This window comes from Ylistrum balloti, unplaced genomic scaffold (genome assembly GCF_031769215.1).
Source record: "Ylistrum balloti isolate Yb309-2 unplaced genomic scaffold, AGI_CSIRO_Ybal_v1 Utg371548, whole genome shotgun sequence".
In the NCBI taxonomy this organism is placed as follows: Eukaryota; Metazoa; Mollusca; class Bivalvia; order Pectinida; family Pectinidae; genus Ylistrum; species Ylistrum balloti.
The window spans coordinates 93,963-106,783 of NW_026782797.1; positions in this window are offsets into that span (position 1 = coordinate 93,963).

The window sequence follows — 12,821 nt, forward strand, 5'->3', positions numbered from 1 at the left end:
CTTATTGTGTGTCTATTTACTGTGTGTTTACCTACTGTGTATATATTTATAGTGTGTTTACCTATTAACTGTATATTTACTGTGTGTTTACTTATTGTGTGTATATTTACTTTGTGTTTATCTATTGTGTGTATATTTACTGTGTGTTTATCTATTGTGTGAATATTTACTGTGTGTTTACCTATTGTGTGTATATTTACTGCGTGTTTATCTATTGTGTGTATATTTACTGTGTGTTTATCTATTGTGTGTGTATTTACTGTGTGTTTACTTATTGTGTGTATATTTACTTTGTGTTTATCTATTGTGTGTATATTTACTGTGTGTTTATCTATTGTGTGAATATTTACTGTGTGTTTACCTATTGTGTGTATATTTACTGCGTGTTTATCTATTGTGTGTATATTTACTGTGTGTTTATCTATTGTGTGTGTATTTACTGTGTGTTTATCTATTGTGTGTATATTTACTGTGTGTTTATCTATTGTGTGTATATTTACTGTGTGTTTACCTATTGTGTGTATATTTACTGTGTGTATATCTGTTGTGTGTATATTTACTGTGTGTTTATCTATTGTGTATATATTTACTGTGTGTTTACCAATTGTGTATATATTTACTGTGTGTTTACCTACTGTGTATATATTTACAGTGTGTTTACCTATTAACTGTATATTTACTGTGTGTTTATCTCCTGTGTATATATTTACATTGTGTTTACCTATTGTGTTTATATATTTACTGCCTATTTACAGTGTGTTTACCTACTGTGTATGTATTTACTGTTTATTTACCTATTGTGTGTATATTTACTGTGTGTTTACCTACTGTGTATGTATTTACTGTGTGTTTTCCTATTGTGTGTATATTTACTGTGTGTTTACCTACTGTGTATGTATTTACTGTGTGTTTTCCTATTGTGTGTATATTTACTGTGTGTTTTCCTATTGTGTGTATATTTACTGTGTGTTTATATATTAACTGTATATTTACAGTGTGTTTAACTATTGTGTATATATTTACTTTGTGTTTATCTGTTGTGTGTATATTTACAGTGTGTTTACCTATTATGCATATATTAACTGTGTGTTTACCTAGTGTGTATGTATTTACTGTGTGGTTACCTATTGTGTGTATATTTACTGTGTGTTTATCTATAGTGTATATATTTACTGTGTGTTTATATATTTACTGCCTATTTACTGTGTGTTTACCTACTGTGTATGTATTTACTGTGTATTTACCTATTGTGTGTATATTTACTGTGTGTTTACCTACTGTGTATGTATTTACTGTTTGTTTTCCTATTGTGTGTATATTTACTGTCTGTTTACCTATTGTGTGTATATTTACAGTGTGTTTACCTATTATGCATATATTAACTGTGTGTTTACCTAGTGTGTATGTATTTACTGTGTGGTTACCTATTGTGTGTATATTTACTGTGTGTTTATCTATAGTGTATATATTTACTGTGTGTTTATATATTTACTGCCTATTTACTGTGTGTTTACCTACTGTGTATGTATTTACTGTGTATTTACCTATTGTGTGTATATTTACTGTGTGTTTACCTACTGTGTATGCATTTACTGTTTGTTTTCCTATTGTGTGTATATTTACTGTGTGTTTACCTATTGTGTGTATATTTAATGTGTGTTTATCTGTTGTGTGTATATTTACTGTGTGTTTATCTATTGTGTGTATATTTACTGTGTGTTTACCTATTGTGTGTATATTTACAGTGTGTTTACCTATTATGCATATATTAACTGTGTGTTTACCTAGTATGTATATATTTACTGTGTGTTTATATATTTACTGCATATTTACCGTGTGTTTACCTATTGTGTGTATGTATTTACTGTGTGTTTATCTATTGTGTATATATTTACTGTGTGTTTACCTACTGTGTGTATATTTACAATGTGTTGTCTATTGTGTGTTTATTTACTGTGTGTTCACCTTACAGTGTGTTGTATATGGTGTGTATATTTACTGTGTGTTTATCTATTGTGTGTATATTTACTGTGTGTTGTCGATTGTGTATATATTTACTGTGTGTTTACCTATTGTGTATATATTTACTGTGTGTTTACCTATTGTTTACCTGTGTGGATATATTTACTGTGTGTTTACCTATGATGTGTATATTTACTGTGTGTTTACCTATTGTGTATATATTTACTGTGTGTTGATCTATTGTGTATATATTTACTGTGTGTTTACCTATTGTGTATATATTTACTGTGTGTTTATCTATTGTGTGTGTATTTACTGTGTGTTTATCTATTGTGTGTATATTTACTGTGTGTTTATATATTGTGTATATTTACTGTGTGTTTATCTATTGTGTGAATATTTACTGTGTGTTTACCTATTGTGTATATATTTACTGTGTGTTGATCTATTGTGTATATATTTATGTGTGTTGATCTATTGCGTGAATATTTACCGTGTGTTTACCTGTTTTTTGGACATAAAAATCTCATGGAAATCCGTGTTTTAAAGCGACAATTCAAAGAAATTTGTTATTTTTTTGATAATATGACCACGTTTTCATAAAATCATGGTATTATTGTTCCACACTTATTATGAACGAATTTACAGAAATATTGGCAAACCTCAAAAATTTCATTGTTGTTAAAACTGAAAAGAATAAATGGTATAAGACCTTTATATAACTCCAAAGAGGTTGAAACTAATCGTGAACACTATTTTCTGACGAAAATTATTTTTTGTATCAGGACATTTTTGGAAAATATACGCCAAATCGAAGAAGAAATAAGAATGAAAAAGTGTCAAAAAGATCGAGTTTCTGTGTTACAATACCTTTGTCGAGTTTGGTGGTAAGATCTTACAACAGACCATTGGAATACCTTAAGGAAGAAGGACAGGGTCCCTTTTTTGGCCGATTTATTTTTGTTTTCATGCGACGCTGAATTTACCAGAAGCTTATCAAATCTTCAATTTATGTTTCAGTACGAAGGGAGACAACTGCTGTTAAAGAATATCATACTCGCCTCATAGTGAAAAGAAACGCATTTTATGATAATGTATTAATACATTGTACTATAACAATAATTATCTCAAACATTTTTCATTCGCATGTACAAAACAGCATATACATAATATGCATACTACAAGAAATCCAATGTAAGTGTTGCCGATCTATATATTTATGTACAGAAAAAGGGAAGACGGGAAGGGATTTTCTCAAGAGGGAGATAGGGAAGGGGATTAATATATATGTAGGGAAGGGGGAGTTAACATTAGGGAAAGGGGAGTTACATAGGGAGGTAGGAAGGGGGAGTTAACAGACGGGAAGTTAACATAGGGAGGTAGGGAACGGGAAGTTAACATAGGGAGATAGGGAAGGAACGGGAAGTTAACATAGGGAGATAGGGAAGGAACGGGAAGTTAACATAGGGAGATAGGGAAGGGGAAGTTAACATAGGGAGGTAGGGAAGGGGGAGTTAACATAGGGAGGTAGGGAAGGAACGGGAAGTTAACATAGGGAGATAGGGAAGGAACGGGAAGTTAACATAGGGAGATAGGGAAGGAACGGGAAGTTAACATAGGGAGATAGGGAAGGAACGGGAAGTTAACATAGGGAGATAGGGAAGGAACGGGAAGTTAACATAGGGAGACAGGGAAAGGGGAGTTAACATAGGGAGGAAGTGAGGAAAGGGGGAGTTAACATAGGGAGGTAGGGAACGGGGAGTTAACATAGGGAGATAGGGAAGGAACGGGAAGTTAACATAGGGAGGTAGGGAAGGGGGAGTTAACATAGGAAGGTAGGAATGGAAGTGAGAGTCAACATAGGGAGGTAGGGAGAGAAGTGTGAATTAACATAAGGAGGTAGGGAGGGAAGTGGGAGTTAACATATGGAGACAGGGAAGGGACGGGAAGTTAACATAGGGAGGTAGGGAACGGGGAGTTAACATAGGGAGGTAGGGAAGGGGGAGTTAACATAGGGAGGTAGGGAAGGGGGAGTTAACATAGGGAGACAGGGAAGGGACGGGAAGTTAACATAAGGAGGTAGGGAAGGGGGAGTTAACATAGGGAGGTAGGGAACGGGGAGTTAACATAGGGAGGTAGGGAGGGAAAGGGGAGTTAACATAGGGAGGTAGGGAGGGAAAGGGGAGTTAACATAGGGAGGTAGGGAGGGAAAGGGGAGTTAACATAGGGAGGCAGGGAGGAACGTTGGAGTTAACATAGCGAGGTAGGAAGGGAAGTGGGGGTTAACATAGGGACTAGGGAGTGAAGTGGGAGTTAACAGGGAGGTAGGGAGGAAAGTGGGAGTTAACATATGGAGGTAGGAAGGGAAGAGGAAGTTAACATAGAGAGGTAGGGAGGGAAGTGGGAATTAACATAGGGAGGTAGGGAGTAGAAATGGGAGTTAACATAGGGAGGTAGGGAGGAAAGTGGGAGTTAACATAGGGAGGTAGGGAGTGAAGTGGGAGTTAACATAGAGAAGTATTGAGTAGAAATGGGAGTTAACATAGGGAGGTAGGGAGGAAAGTGGGAGTTAACATATGGAGGTAGGAAGGGAAGAGGAAGTTAACATAGAGAGACAGGGAAGGGACGGGGAGTTAACATAGGGAGGTAGGGAGGGAAGGGGGAGTTAACATAGGGAGGTAGGGAGGGAAAGGGGAGTTAACATAGGGAGGTAGGGAGGGAAAGGGGAGTTAACATAGGGAGGTAGGGAGACAGGGAAAGGGGAGTTAACATAGGGAGGCAGGGAGGGAAAGGGGAGTTAACATAGGGAGGTAGGGAGGGAAAGGGGAGTTAACATAGGGAGGTAGGGAGGGAAAGGGGAGTTAACATAGGGAGGTAGGGAGTGAAGTGGGAGTTAACATAGGGAGGTAGGGAGTGAAGTGGGAGTTAACATAGGGAGGTAGGGAGTGAAGTGGGAGTTAACATAGGGAGGTTGGAATGGAAGTGGGAGTTAACATAGGGAGGTAGGAATGGAAGTGGGAGTTAACATAGGGAGGTAGGGAGGGAAGGGGGAGTTAACATAGGAAGGTAGGGGGGAGGGAGTGGGAGTTAACATAGGAGGAGGTAGGAAGGTAAGGGGAGTTAACATAGGGAGGTAGGAAGGGAAGTGGGAGTTAACATAGGGAGGTAGGAATGGAAGTGGGAGTTAACATAGGGAGGTAGGGAGGGAAGGGGGAGTTAACATAGGGAGGTAGGAAGGGAAGTGGGAGTTAACATAGGAAGGTAGGAAGGGAAGTGGGAGTTAACATAGGGAGGTAGGAATGGAAGTGGGAGTTAACATAGGGAGGTAGGGAGGAAGTGGGAGTTAACATAGGGATAGGGAGGTAGGGAGTGGGAGTTAACATGGGAGTTAACATAGGGAGGTAGGGAGGGAAGTGGGAGTTAACATAGGGAGGTAGGGAGGGAAGGGGGAGTTAACATAGGGAGGTAGAAGTGGGGTTAACATAGAAGTGGGAGTTAACATAGGGAGGTAGGAATGGAAGTGGGAGTCAACATAGGGAGGTAGGGAGGGAAGTGGGAGTTAACATAGGGAGGTAGGAAGGGAAGTGGGAGTTAACATAGGGAGGTAGGAAGGGAAGGGGGAGTTAACATAGGGAGGTAGGAAGGGAAGTGGGGGTTAACATAGGGACTAGGGAGTGAAGTGGGAGTTAACAGGGAGGTAGGGAGTGAAGTGGGAGTTAACATAGGGAGGTAGGGAGTAGAAATGGGAGTTAACATAGGGAGGTAGGGAGTGAAGTGGGAGTTAACATAGGGAGGTAGGGAGGGAAAGGGGAGTTAACATAGGGAGGTAGGGGTGATTGAAGTGGGAGTTAACATAGGGTGGTAGGGCGCGATAGGGGAGTTAACATAGGGAGGTAGGGAAGGGGGAGTTAACATAGGGAGGTAGGGAAGGGGGAGTTAACATAGGGAGACAGGGAAAGGGGAGTTAACATAGGGAGGAAGTGAGGAAAGGGGGAGTTAACATAGGGAGGTAGGAAGGTAAGGAGGAGTTAACATAGGGAGGTAGGAAGGGAAGTGGGAGTTAACATAGGGAGGTAGGGAGAGAAGTGTGAATTAACATAGGGAGGTAGGGAGGGAAGTACTAAACATAGGGAGGTAGGGAGGGAAAGGGGAGTTAACATAGGGAGGTAGGGAGTGAAGTGGGAGTTAACATAGGGAGGTAGGGAGTGAAGTGGGAGTTAACATAGGGAGGTAGGGAGTGTTAACATGAGGGAGTGAAGTGGGAGTTAACATAGGGAGGTAGGGAGGGAATGGGGAGTTAACATAGGGAGGTAGGGAGTGAAGTGGGAGTTAACATAGGGAGGTAGGGAGTGAAGTGGGAGTTAACATAGGGAGGTAGGGAGTAGAAATGGGAGTTAACATAGGGAGGTAGGTAGGGAAGGGGGATTTAACATAGGGAGGTAGGGAGGAAAGTGGGAGTTAACATATGGAGGTAGGAAGGGAAGAGGAAGTTAACATAGAGAGGTAGGGAAAGTGAAGGGAGTTAACATAGCGAGGTAGGAAGGGAAGTGGGGGTTAACATAGGGACTAGGGAGTGAAGTGGGAGTTAACATAGGGAGGTAGGGAGTGAAGTGGGAGTTAACATAGGGAGGTAGGGAGTGAAGTGAGAGTTAACATAGGGAGGTAGGGAGGGAAAGGGGAGTTAACATAGGGAGGTAGGGAGTGAAGTGGGAGTTAACATAGGGAGGTAGGGAGGGAAGTGGGAGTTAACATAGGGAGGTAGGGAGTAGAAATGGGAGTTAACATAGGGAGGTAGGGAGTAGAAATGGGAGTTAACATAGGGAGGTAGGGAGTGAAGTGGGAGTTAACATAGGGAGGTAGGGAGTGAAGTGGGAGTTAACATAGAGAAGTATTGAGTAGAAATGGGAGTTAATATGAGAGGTAAGGAGTGAAGTGAGAGTTAACATAGGGAGGTAGGGAGGGAAAGGGGAGTTAACATAGGGAGGTAGGGAGTAGAAATGGGAGTTAACATAGGGAGGTAGGGAGTGAAGTGGGAGTTAACATAGAGAAGTATTGAGTAGAAATGGGAGTTAATATGAGAGGTAAGGAGTGAAGTGAGAGTTAACATAGGGAGGTAGGGAGGGAAAGGGGAGTTAACATAGGGAGGTAGGGAGTGAAGTGGGAGTTAACATAGGGAGGTAGGGAGTGAAGTGGGAGTTAACATAGGGAGGTAGGGAGGGAAAGGGGAGTTAACATAGGGAGGTAGGGAGGGAAAGGGGAGTTAACATAGGGAGGTAGGGAGGGAAAGGGGAGTTAACATAGGGAGGTAGGGAGGGAAAGGTAACATAGGGAGGTAGGGAGGTTAAAGGGGAGTTAACATAGGGATAGGGAGGAAAGGGAGTTAACATAAGTGAGAGTTAACATAGGGAGGTAGGGAGGGAAAGGGGAGTTAACATAGGGAGGTAGGGAGGGAAAGGGGAGTTAACATAGGGAGGTAGGGAGGGAAAGGGGAGTTAACATAGGGAGGTAGGGAGGGAAAGGGGAGTTAACATAGGGAGGGAAGTGGGAGTTAACATAGGGAGGTAGGGCGGGAACGGGAAGTTAACAGAGGGAGGTGGGGAGTGAAGAAGGGGTTTCCGTTGGGGTGGAGCTTGGAAGAAGGCTAAGGGAGTTAACATAGGGAGGTAGGGAGGTAAATCTTAGTTAACATGGGACTTTGAGGGAAAGTGGGAGTTAATGTATAGGGAGGTACATCTTAATTTGGGAGTTAACATAGGGAGGTAGGGAGGTAAGGGGAGTTAACTTATAGGGAGGTAGGGACTTTGGAAGTGGGAGTTAACATAGGGAGGTAGGGATTGAATAGGGGAGTTAACATAGGGACTTTGTAAAGTGTTATTGTTACTATGTATAGATTGATATACATCTTATATTTATTATGTTCACTAACTTTGTAAAGTGTTATTGTTACTATGTATAGATTGATATACATCTTATATTTATTATGTTCACTAACTTTGTAAAGTGTTATTGTTACTATATATAGATTGATATACATCTTATATTTATTATGGTCACTTGCTTTGTAAAGTGTTATTGTTACTATGTATAGATTGATATACATCTTATATTTATTATGGTCACTAACTTTGTAAAGTGTTATTGTTACTATGTATAGATTGATATACATCTTATATTTATTATGGTCACTAACTTTGTAAAGTGTTATTGTTACTATGTATAGATTGATATACATCTTATATTTATTATGGTCACTAACTTTGTAAAGTGTTATTGTTACTATGTATAGATTGATATAGATCTTATCTTTGCTGATTTATTCTATATTGACAAACTGATACACACATTTGTGAGGAGCTGTTTCATAGATATACAGTGTTAGTTGGCTTACTCAACGGAAGTTTGTTTACCCCCGCTCCCACTTGGGCACTCAACGAAATCCCAGGGGACGTAGGTATTAGAATCACGTGATGATACATCGCAAGAAAAACATGAGTTGTGTAAAAAGTTAAAGAAGGCTTACGTTCCTCAACTGACTGAACATGCGTCTTCAGTAGTTCAGAAGAACTGTAAATTGTCATGGATCTGATTTCTATTCAGGGCACTCAACTGGATTACACCTTCACCTGGTTTCTTGATTTATCGATAATCAACGCAAGGATTAACATAGACAATTAGTCTTCTTGAATTTACTTTAAATCGGGCGAATTGTTGCAACTTTATCTATATGTCTTGTTGTAGTTACACTTCTTTGCAAATGATGTTGTTTTAAAATAAACCAAAATGGCGAAGCGAAATAATATGGACGCTGATACAGGAAGTGAATTGCACTCTTGTGTACTCAGTGATATGAATGCAATATTAGGATATCGACAGGTTTAAAATACAGCACGCTAAATAGAAAATGTCTCTGCCGCTTTGCATTTAAATCAGTGTAAACGCGATAAATTTCAGAACTCCATATTTGTTTATATACTGTACTGTTATATCAGGTCGATAAATACTAGCTGTGTATAAAGGCTGGTGATATGTTGTATACATATATTAATGATCGTGTATACATATTGATAGATGATCAGATGGAAAACCCCAGACATAAATAGACTCTAGTCAGTGAAAAGTTCTAGTATATGTTTAGACGGTAATTAGACTGGAATGTTACAATGTTTATACTACATTAGTTCTACACTGTACACCACTATGTTCTAGAACACATTGCAGGTAGTACAAACATCACTCATGTAGAAAATACTTTGCCCTGATGAACTGCTCTTCCTCATATATAGGCTCAATTTTCCCGGTAACTACCAACGAGCAAAGTTACTAAGGAAAGGTTTTTTTTGACAAAATCATGTCCTTTGTACAAAACAATTGTATCAAATTCAAAGTACTAGCTATTTATCTCATTTTGGGGTCCCGTCTGTCTGTCTGGTCTGTCTGTCTGTCTGTCTGTCTCCCCAGAGGCCACGATCCATTCATACAAAATTGGCGTACCCTTCATCGAAGGATGACTCAAACCATGTGTGGACATAATTTGATCATTTCTATAGAAGGAGGATACTGAATAGATTCTTCTGTTTCCCCTGTCGGGCCCTGCACTTTCTATACAATACTGCGTTTTTACCCAAAGATGCCTCAGATCAAAGGTGGGATCGACATTTGGCCCCTACATAGATTTCTATTATTTTTTCGCCATATGTAGATACATGAAAATAACCTACAACCGCATAAATGATTAGTCATTATAACTACTTATAGTCATACTGGACCTCCTTGTATAACACTATTTTTATATCACATATGTTATATTGGCATAAAAATATAAGCATATTGATAACTTTGATTAAAAAAATGCAAAATTTTCACAAAATAAAGAATATATCAAAGTTTGTTAAGTTCATTTTGTATAGTTGCAATCTCAGTCTATATTTCATACTTCTTTAAAAACTTTCTACTCATATATGCTGTCTATTGAATAAATTTTAAGTGATTTCAAAACCGGTAAAATATATTTTTAGCAATTTAAGCACGATTATTGCATAATTTGCCATAATCATGAAGATTTAAATTTCGTTGTTTTTTGTGCCAAATACTGCTATATTTTCCAGTTTTGTGTAGTACTAAGATATTAAGTATTTTGTATTTGTTTTAAAATTAAATTCATTAGGTATAACTTAACATGGTGTTTTCTGCACTAGAAATCTATCCTCTAAAGAACAAGTGACAGTTTAATTTGTATTATAAAAACTCAACAATGATTAAATAATCAGTATTACTGATAACATGTTATCGTCATTCCACTTTTCTTGGTTTATCATTAAACATAGCAATAAGGGATATAAATTAGTTAGATATTCTAATTAATAATTATAACTTTGTCTGACACCTGAATGTGCAAGCATGTTAATTTCCTGAAGCACATAAAGGTATTACTATAAAGTATTCATACCATTTTTGCTAAGTATCTATAGACAATTACATAGACAAAGTTACACTTATGTCAGACATTCTGTATTAAATTCAAATTACTGCCATTCTCCCCTCAGGTTTACTAATAATCATGTCAGACGTGTACATAGGTCGTAGTTGCAAAACCAGGTTGAAAGATTTATCTCAAGGATCCCGAGCTCAAGTAAGAGATGTATAATTAACCCAGTATAACTGGCTGCACCAGTTGCTGACTGCTGAGGTCATAAGCATAACAGAAGAAAGCATATTATGTGGAAAGTGCTACAAGCGGTACCTCAAGCAAAGGCCATTGCAGTCTGAATTGTATGGAGCTTCTGGTATCAGCACTCCAGATGACCTGGCGAACTGATTTCATGTTATCCAACAAACTACTACTGATCTCTGTTGAGAAATTATTTCATGGTGGCAATTCACATAAAAGATGTGTCGTATGTCGAAAAGAGGGCACTGGGCTATGCACTATACCCCAGCGTGCCAGGACAAACTTGATATTTTGCCATTTTCTATGGTGTCCCCCTGATGCTCGAGTTTGCAATGACCATGTAATTGGTGACTTTCTGAATCCTTCTCTGCCACTAGATCTGCAAACGAGAACCGTCGGTTCTTCATCTGCAAGAAAGAGCTAATCAGGTTGTCAATGACCTTCTTAAACTAAGCCATTTCCTTTCTGCTGGCACACCAACCAACACAGGCATAGATGTAAACCATCTCAGAAGTGAAGAGTTCAAAGCATGGACTGGTTACACACTTGAACAAATGCAGCAAATCCATAGCATTTGCTCCTTACACATCAATATCAAATAAATAATGTCATGTTATGAAAAGAGAACGAGGTATACAACAAAGGAACCAACAGGCAAACTGAGGAGCATGAAAACGTCTAACTTCATATCTCACAAAGAAATCAAACACTTTCCATTGATATCACTATTGCAACCTTGTTCTCTCGATACTTTGTGTTGTGCGTTTATCTTTAAGCTGTTAACATTTTGAACTAAATCGTATCATTGAGAACAACCCATCAATTATCAAATCAACCGCGATAAGCATCTCCAAAAGTTTGTTACTATCCAGAAATAGGAAGTACATCGAAATCTTCAGAGCTTGATGCAAATGGAGAACTATCGCTGTTGGTTCATTGCTGCAGAAAAAAAAAGATCGTAAGCGGCTGAGGTTCCTTAATTTCCAATTTTGGTGGATATATACGATAGACTTATCCAAAACATTCCTTGTTATTTAAAGAGAAGACATAATCTTTATATCTAAAAGTGAAGTTGAAGGACTTTACGCGGTCTTCGTGTCCCGGTTTGATAAACTCTTCGATGGAATCAGCTTCGTAAGAAAACAAAAAGAAGATATGATAATTAAGATTTAAAAAAATTATGGTGCAAATGCACCTGCCATTCTAGATATTTCCTTTCGACCACATTAAAATTTCCTGAGTCGCCTACTAGGCGTTAAAATTTAGGCCTTTACCATCAGTGACAAGTTTCAGAAAAAAACACCCAAGAAAATACCAATGTCTACACAATCCTAATCCAAACTCGAATTAAATAGAATCAGGGCAAACTATGAAGAAATGAAAGATATACAGTGTATTTCTGAAAAAGAAGGACAAAATAGCTGCTTGATGTATTTTAACTCTAATGTAAACAAGATGAACAACACACCACTATTTATAGTAATGAACATCGTAATAACAAGTATTCAACCAATCAGCTTTATGTCGCACAAAGAACTAGAATGTTTCCCAATAAGATGGTTATAACGACTGTAAAACTCTCCTATAATCTTCATCAACCTTTTGAAACCTTGTGTTGTGAGTTTATTTGCCCGCTGTCGACCTGTTAAAAGAAATTTGTCAAATAAGGAACAACCCACTGGATATTGGACCAACGGCGGGAAGAAGGTCATTGCTACCTAGAAATATAAAGATCACAAAACGAAAATCCAGATCTCGACGCTAATTATACACATTAGCGGAAAACTGACAATGTAAGCTCAACATATAGACGACGAACATGAATACAGAAAAAGCTATGTGACACGGAATATAAATTGTCGACATATTTGTGTTACTGTCTTATCGTGGTTTTATACCTATGACTTTGACTGATGAAAGCCTTTGGACTTTTCCATTCTGTAATCAGTTTAAGTGCTATCGTAATTCTGTGCTGTAATATTTATCAAACAAGTACGAGCAGAACAAACATATTTTTTACAAATAAAGATTTAGAATTTGAGGCTCCTTTGTTATAATATATCTTGTTCTGATTTGTGATCGTTATATTACTTATTAAGATTGACCAAGAGGCAGAAGACGTTTGCTCTTCCGGAACACCTGGTCTTATTCTATTTGTCAATTTGTTTAGAAGTGTCATGTAAATCTTTCT